The 8,216-nt window shown below is 29.9% G+C and overlaps 2 long non-coding RNA genes across 2 annotated transcripts in view; one reads left to right on the forward strand and one right to left on the reverse strand.

The window, feature by feature from the left end:
* The window catches only part of LOC136795760 (uncharacterized), a 14,904-nt gene extending 8,002 nt beyond the window's left edge, over positions 1-6,902 (reverse strand). Inside the window, exons 1-2 of the long non-coding RNA XR_010843427.1 lie at positions 6,679-6,902; positions 3,465-3,814 (exon numbers count right to left, since the gene is read on the reverse strand). This is a non-coding gene — a long non-coding RNA (uncharacterized lncRNA). The remainder of the gene's footprint in view (positions 1-3,464; positions 3,815-6,678) is intronic.
* The window catches only part of LOC136795759 (uncharacterized), a 165,201-nt gene continuing 160,592 nt past the window's right edge, over positions 3,608-8,216 (forward strand). Inside the window, exon 1 of the long non-coding RNA XR_010843426.1 lies at positions 3,608-3,734. This is a non-coding gene — a long non-coding RNA (uncharacterized lncRNA). The remainder of the gene's footprint in view (positions 3,735-8,216) is intronic.

An 8,216-nucleotide genomic window follows, 5' to 3' on the forward strand; every position in this document is an offset into this window, starting at 1 on the left:
ATAAATATATGTAATTCTATAAGTGTATAGAATTAAAGGGCAGATGGCATGACATAATTTTCCAGAAGGGCAGTGACGTCCCCCTAACGTGCCCCTTCTGACACGTGGAGGTCACTCCGCCTGTAGAATGGTGCCTCCCCTAACCATTAAGGTCAGCATGCACACATCCAGCCATGATGCCCCCGCAGTGTCTTAGTCTAAGATAGTCGGATATGTGTTATAATATTTCCATATCAGGAACAGTCCAGAGTAAGCGTAATAAGTGAATAAATTAGTGTCACCGCTATGCTACCAATAATCAAGCCTGCACACTCAAAAGAAGGATGGCGAATCAGCTATCCGACAGATACACCAGGTTTCTAAACGCATGTGTACATCTACTGTTTTCAGTAGGGGTATATATGCACAATACAAGATACTGCGTGTTAAGAGTGTTTGAGGATAATTGTTATTGTATAAGATAATTATTATTTTATTTATTATTCGGAAAATTGGATACTTCTTTTTTTATTTAAAAAAATGCTTACAATTGCGCATTCCAGGGAGTCATTTTATTTACACGTATAAATTTAGAGATTGGCATAATTCAGGAGCTTAAATACATTTTAGTGAAAGTAGAGATTTTTCAGAGGAATAATACTTTAAATATTCCTTTCTACGTACCATATTGTTTAGTTTTACCTATCCTAAGTTTTCTTATTTTTTTAAAGTTAAAACTGAGTAATATGACTGAAAAATCATCAAATTTTATTTAATTTTTTATTCAAAGTATTAGTTCTTCCTCTCGGCTTTTTAGACAATTATTATCCAAGTAATAATATTATATTAAAAAAATTACTTCGTTGTTGAATATATTACAAAAAAGAACGAAGCCTCTTGCAGCATTCAACCATTTTACAAAAAGTAATTGTTGCTTAATTAGTAAGTATTAAGAATAAATTATGAATATTTTTTTATTGTAGAAAAACTATTATAATCCTTTTTGTTCGAAAAGAAATTAAAATTTCACATATAATTAATTAAACGAACAATAAGTTAAAAAACGTAATGTAGTTATTGAAAAACAGAGGTAAAATTTCAAAAAGCTAACAATATTCATATGGAATTATGGAATACCAGATTAGGATTAATTCGTACCATTATAATTAAGTTCAACTGATTACAGTAGCTTCCCAGAACGGCATTTATGCCTATGTAACAAAATTGATGAATTATTTACAGCCCATCACACAGCTTTTATATTTTCTTCTTCGTCTTTTAAACCCATTCCAGTAAACAGTTTTTACTTTAATCTGGATTCACATCCTGTTTAAATCGCCATCAAAGGCTGGGTCCCAAATATGTGACTAAAATTTATGCAGTATAAGAAATTTCCTTATTTAAATCTTTAAAAAAAGAACTGCCAGCGAATTGAATAAAACTAAAAATTAATATAAGAAAAAACCTCTCTTCCGATTCGGAAGAAAATGAGATGAGCTACCTCCGTATAGACAGATCATAAAATCTATTCTCCAAGAAAAGAATTACCGCTGTGGAAATTGTCATTTCGTCTTATCGACTAAATATCGAATAGCGAAATTTAAAAGGTTTCAAGACTAGAAGATGTTCCGCATAAGAAATAACTTAAATATTACTCTCGGAACTTAATACCAATCAACAAAATAAGGTCATATGACTAGAAACCGTCACACCGATGACTAGAAACGACCATTCATGAGTTCAACGGCGATGAGTGCTGAAGAATCATTATTGGTGTTTGTTGTGTACAGCTGAAAAAGACGAGTCCAACTAGCCCAATCAATAGACCAATCGATCAAAGTGTACCTGTACTCTGTGATTGTTTTCTAAAGCATTTTTCCAATTTTTATCAGATATTTATCTTGTTCAAGAAATACACTCTCCCATTAACTCTCCCAGGTCACACCTCTTTTTTAGTGACGTGATAGACACTGTGGGGTCAAAGTTGACCCCAGGTGTATTTAGTTATGTAATAGCTTTTCAAATAACTAACTATTGAAAAATCAATCTACCTATGCCTAAAACAAAGAGATATAATAAATTATTAATCTATTAAATAAATCAAATGATATCTTTATTAAGACTCAATATTATTTATTATATCAATAGTCCAACGTTTCGGCCATCCTCAAGGACAATCTTAAATATAAATTTACACCACACAACTAAATTAAAAAAAAAAATGTTTTACAGGCTATTTAGCCCAGGTCATCAAATTTTAGTCAAAATTACCCTATTTTTTTAAACCTTCATTAATTTTCAAAACTTTAATTTTAGATTAAAATAGTGGATAGCGTAGTTTTTAATTTTAAATTAAAGTTTTAAAGAAATAGGGTGATTTTGACTAGAATTTGATGACCTGTGCAAAATAGCCTGAAAAACATTTTTTTTTTTATTTTGATCTTAGGTGTGAATTTATATTTAAGATTGTACTTGAGGATGGCCGAAACGTTGGACTATTGATATAATAGAGAGTGTTAAGACTTAATAAAGATAACTTTTGATTTATTTAATAGATAAATACCAGTCTCAAGATTTTGAATAAATTATAGAAATTATTAATATTTGGATATTTTATTCGCAATTTCTTGAAGCCTATCTAACAGAAATCGACAAATTAAAATTGTACAGATATGACTGTTGATATTACAGTTTTGAAGATCTATAATAGTTTAATTATCAAAATAGGCTATCTACCAAACAGTCAGGAAAAACTGCTACCTTTCAAGTTGAGTTGTTATGTTTTTACCATACGTTTAACTAACCCCATTTTTCAAATTCCTTCCTTTCTTCCAAAAGCGTATTTGGTAATTCCAGGATTGTATTCTAGCAATAGGCACACACATAGAAGGCTAACCAAATTTGCATTTTATGTATTAGTAAATGATAAATAACAAAAAATGATCTGATTTTTTTTTTACCTAATTTTGTTTAAGAGTCTTTGCACGTCTTGTACGTCCACTAATGACAGTGTTCTATTATGTTTTTTTTTTCATTTATCACTTAAATGTTCTAGTTTTAATAATTAAAATTAAATTTGGATAACTATTGAATCCATTATTTATTACTTTGAGCCTAATTTTCAGAAACCTTATCCCTCTCAAGTTATTCCTAATATGTAATTTCAATATTAATTATATTGAATGATTAATATAATAATAATAATAATATTGAAATATTAATTTCAATTTAATATTATACTATGTACGACATAATTAAATTATTTAGAGTAAACTAATTTTTTTAATAGCTGATCATTTCCCAGAAGTAGTGAACAACTAGTACTCGCAACCTACTAATCTTTTCCATTATTTATTACTTTGAGCCTAATTTTCAGAAACCTTATCCCTCTCAAGTTATTCATAATATGTAATTTCAATATTAAAAGCTTGAGAGAAATAGTAAAAAGCGGAGTAAGCTAGTGGCAATTAGGGAGTGTATAATACCTAGGGGTTGGGGCGCCCCACCACCTGCTCTTAAAATCGATGTTAAAGCGGTCGCGGAGTTCAGTCGGGAGCCGGCAGCGGTCACAGGAGGGTCTTAGTCCTTCGTCCCAGTCGGTATCGCGATCTTGTCGTCTACGTACTCCAAATCAGCTGTTCGTCGAGAGGGGTATCTTCTCCCATCGAAGATGTCGCGTCAGCATCTGGACCGGCGCTACTAGCATCGTCTCTCTTCGGCGTCTTGAGTGTCGCGATCAACAAGTGACTCTTGTGGTGAGTAATCACCCCTTCGAACTTTGGCATGTTCTTCTTGTAGCACTTTGTCTTCCGGCCTAATAACGCTAGTTGGTAGTCTAAAACAGAAAAAAAAAACAAAAAAAAAGTATTCTTATTCTGATTTTAGTGGAGTTCTTTCTATCTGAATTTTCAATATCAGTAAATAATCACAATAGTACATCTGCAAGTGAGATAATAACAATTCATAAATATCATTAAAATTATGATTATGATTCTGAAATGTTTAAGTGAGCTAATGAATATTTATTGCTTGAATGAATGCAAATCCAAGACGGATTAATATGAAGTAATATATGAAACATTTTCATTCCCTAATAAAAAAATAAATATTATTTATTTATCGGGTTATTGGACGATCTAAAATCCTTCTAATAAGTGAGTTAAGAAGTTTAAAATTACGGAAAACACAGCATACTACATCAAAAATATTCTTGTTCTTAACAGTATCAGGAACGAATAAAATACAAGCAATTAAATAAAATATAATAGTGCTAAAATAAATTTTTAATATCCTACAAGATTAAAATACAATGTTATATATTTTTTTAAACACTCTTGAACCATATCATAAGATTATAATTTAAAGAATTACTTTTCACCTTTTGTATAAATAAGTTGTCTTAGACAAGAGATTGCAAACAATATCAAAGGAGCACTGCTTCTCTTTGTTATCAAGGCAATTTGTGACATCAGCTCATTGTCTCGAGAACAAAGCACATTTCTAAATCCATAGCCCTTATTGAAACGGATTACCCTTTATCTAATAGTTCTTAATGGTAAACTCCCATTATCTACTTCAATTTAATTAAGTCCTTTTACGTTAACAGACCGAAAACATTTAATAATAAAATATGCATATATTAATATATTTTTAGAACTTATCTGCCAATGTGACAGTTAATTTTAATATATTTATAATTGATTCAAAGATTAATTAAAAGTAGATTCTTTCGCACCAATTAATGATTCTCATAGTTTAAACTTTATTCGCACCTGTCAATTGAAATCATAATCAGTGAATGAGGAAGAGCAGTAACCCGCGACATTTATTTAAAATTTAATAATTAGACGAGAAAGTCTCTTATCAGTCTTCTACGGAAGGTATCTGGCATGATTGTTGTGGTATGGTATTTATGAGAGAGTTAGGATGTTCTTTTAATTTGTCACGGGATCGCTTTTGTTGGTCCGCACTTGTCTGTAAGCTATATAATGTTATGTTATTGAGGCACCAAAGATTTTTTTTTCCTTAATGTTTTAGATTTGAAATGGGTTGATTTGACAAATACTTGTAATGTGTAAGTCCGAAATGATTTCCACAAGCAAGTGTAAATAATCATTTTTCGTATATTCCAATTTTGATTGATTTAAAATGAGTGGAATATGCAATATGAGGAGGGGTTATTCTTTATTTTATTTTTTATGTACCAGACCATTCGTCGGTGAAACGTTTGCTGAAGGAAGTGTACAGCGAAATCGGTATTTTCCCGAGGACAACTGTTTTAAAGAGTATTTTTCGTGATTTAATTGGGTTTTCTAAAGTATAAAGCAGTTGTTTTTTATTATTTAATACTGTTGTAGGATCTGTGAGACTTATGTTGCGTTTGTAGATCTTGTTAAGATTGCTATGACATCATCATATTTCGCTGTCAAAATGTTTGCGAGGTACAAATATGTCCCGAGTGTGTGCTAAGCATAATTAGCAGATAGTGAACCTTGGGGTACTCCTGCTAAGATAGGCCTAATAGAAAATAGCTCTGAACCGTACCGGGCAGGGTAAAATTTGTCGGAAATAAAAATTTGAAGAACGAAGTAGTAATGTAATAAGCATGTAAATGCTGTCTTGAGTTTAAGTAGAAGCCTCTTCAGCAACGTTCAGAATATGCCAGTTGCATATAATTTCTACTCTAGTGCCAGAGGTAAGAAGTCTGTTACATTGAGTGATGTGTCCTAAATCCAAATTAATAGTCTGGTAGTGTGTGCGAGTTTCTTATTACATCGACAAGTCTCTCGTTCAATAAGTTTTCGCGAAGTTTTGAACAAGTAGGGAGTAAGTAGATTGATATGTGCGATTATGATGTGTTTGTGTCCTTGTTTCCATAGTGGATCATTGTAATATGTGATTATTCTGATTGTAGAAGGAATTTGGTTTATTTATCGCATTATAAATTCCATTCAGAAACATTTATTCTCTGGCATTAGTTTCCAAATCATATCTTAAAAATATAAGAATCAATTATATTTAATGAATATTTTTAAAAAATGGCTATACGAGAGAAACATTTTATGGATAACTAATATTAACCAAATTATTATGTTAATTATTTTTAATATATGCTTGTTTAAGAGTGGTTTAGTTTATTCTTATTTTAAAACAATTTTAATACTTTTTGTCTCACAACTTTTATTCTTTAAAATTTCTCCAACGTTTCGGCCCTCAGGCCATTCTCAAGGATTCCACCTACAAAGAGTTTTTTTTAAATTTTTATATAACGATTACATTATTTCCTTCAACTACGCACTGATTTCTTTGGCCCTACCTTTAATATTGATGTCATTTCTTTTTTAAATCTTAAAATTGCAGGCTAATTGCCCTTGTCACATCTTTAAAATAAATTAATCATTAAAATAATATCATAATTTCATAAAATTTTGTTTTTAAATAGATTTCTTACTTACATAACTTTTTCTAAAAAAATTGTATCTTAGATTTAAAACTTTTTTACTAAACACTTTCCTTCCTTCCTTCACTTACATTTACAACTTAAATACAGAACCTACCTTCAACAGGTTAGGACTCTGTTATCACTTTATATATAAAAATAATTTTTTTATCATTAATTTACATTTTAATATAATTTAATTAGCATTTATTCTTAATTATTTTGCTTATAACACATACATATATATCTTTAACACTTACAGTATCATGGAGTTTAACCCGAAATATTCAATTTGGACCCTGCTGACTGTTTGTGGAAGGTGTCCTCTTCACGCGTCTTCGGTTAAACTATAAAATTGTCCTTAAGATCGATATTTTGTAGCACTTGCGAAAAAATGTAGAGAAACTAGCCAAATTCATAACCTCATCAAGATATTTTAGAGATTGGACCGAGATCCACTCTTCTCAAAGCAATTTTCATGTTATTTTTTATTTATTTATTATTTTTTTTAATTTTTAGTTTCCCAGATGTTAGGTTTAGCATTGAAATGTGATATTAATAACCAGCAAGTAGTCATGCTATGTTTATCTAATGAAGTTTTGTTAAATGATGAAACAAAACGGCGGACTCTATGTTAGTTATCCAGTTTAGCTTCTATCTTCTGCAACTGTATTGTTTTTCAGTTTATCGCAAATGCCATTATCATCACTTTGACCACAGCTGTGTTTCTTGAAAAGGGTCTTCTGTTTTCAGAGCCGACAAAGTTTGACCAATATTCCCTCTCTATTATTTGGCAAATTTATGTTTGAACAATAATTTCAGTTTGTTATACGGTCATCATTTTTAAATAACCGTTATGAAGAATTATAATACTAAATAAGAAATAATAATACTGAATACAGTTATTTAAAACAGCTTGAAAAGTATCAAAGTATAAACTGAAGACAATATAAGTTTACAATAGCTTCCATTCATTTTTAATAAATAAATCATAACTGCGTTTTGAAGGCTGTATAAATTTGTTTACCAACTGGAATGAAAGAATGAAAATATTAGTTGTTAAATACGAAAATACTTTTGAATGTCTCTGGGTAAGAATTCGACAAAGCACATGATGAAAAGTGTTCTCTAAAGCAGATTCGAAAAAATTCTACAATTCTTACTTAATGTTTTATATAGTTCATTTTCCATAAAATTATAGGCAAACATATTGGAATTATGGTGTTTTTATAAACTAAAATAATAAATATCTTTATTGAGACAATATTTTGCACAAAATACTAAAACAAAATGGCTAATCACTAATGGATTTTTCCATCCTTGTTCAAACTCAACATTTTTTGCAAACATAAAGTTAAGTGAATCAGTTAAATATTTAATATGATTATTTTTACTATGTATAGTGTAAGTTTGATTTAAAGAGAAGGTGAACTCCTTCACCTAGAAGTTGCTTAGAAATACCCAGATTAAATTAAAGAAACCAGGAATTGATGCAATTTACAGCTTTTTAAAATGAAGATATCCAATAAAAAATGGACACCAGGAAAAACTGATCAAATGAAGAAGAAGGTTAATGAAAAAACAAAACAAAAAAACAAATAAAATTTCATAAAAGAAAAATTCTCGGAAAGTATCCATGCAAAGATTAGATCGGTTTTATTATTTCTTTTCGAAAATTCAAAGTTAGTTTTTCTACCTATTACAAAAGCCAAAATAGAATTTCCTTTGGAGCAATAATTTTCATTACGACTTAGAAAAGATAAAGTAAAACAATGGTATTGCATATAAAAATTGTAAT

This window comes from Halyomorpha halys, unplaced genomic scaffold (genome assembly GCF_000696795.3).
Source record: "Halyomorpha halys isolate HHAL.00 unplaced genomic scaffold, Hhal_1.1 Scaffold767.1, whole genome shotgun sequence".
In the NCBI taxonomy this organism is placed as follows: Eukaryota; Metazoa; Arthropoda; class Insecta; order Hemiptera; family Pentatomidae; genus Halyomorpha; species Halyomorpha halys.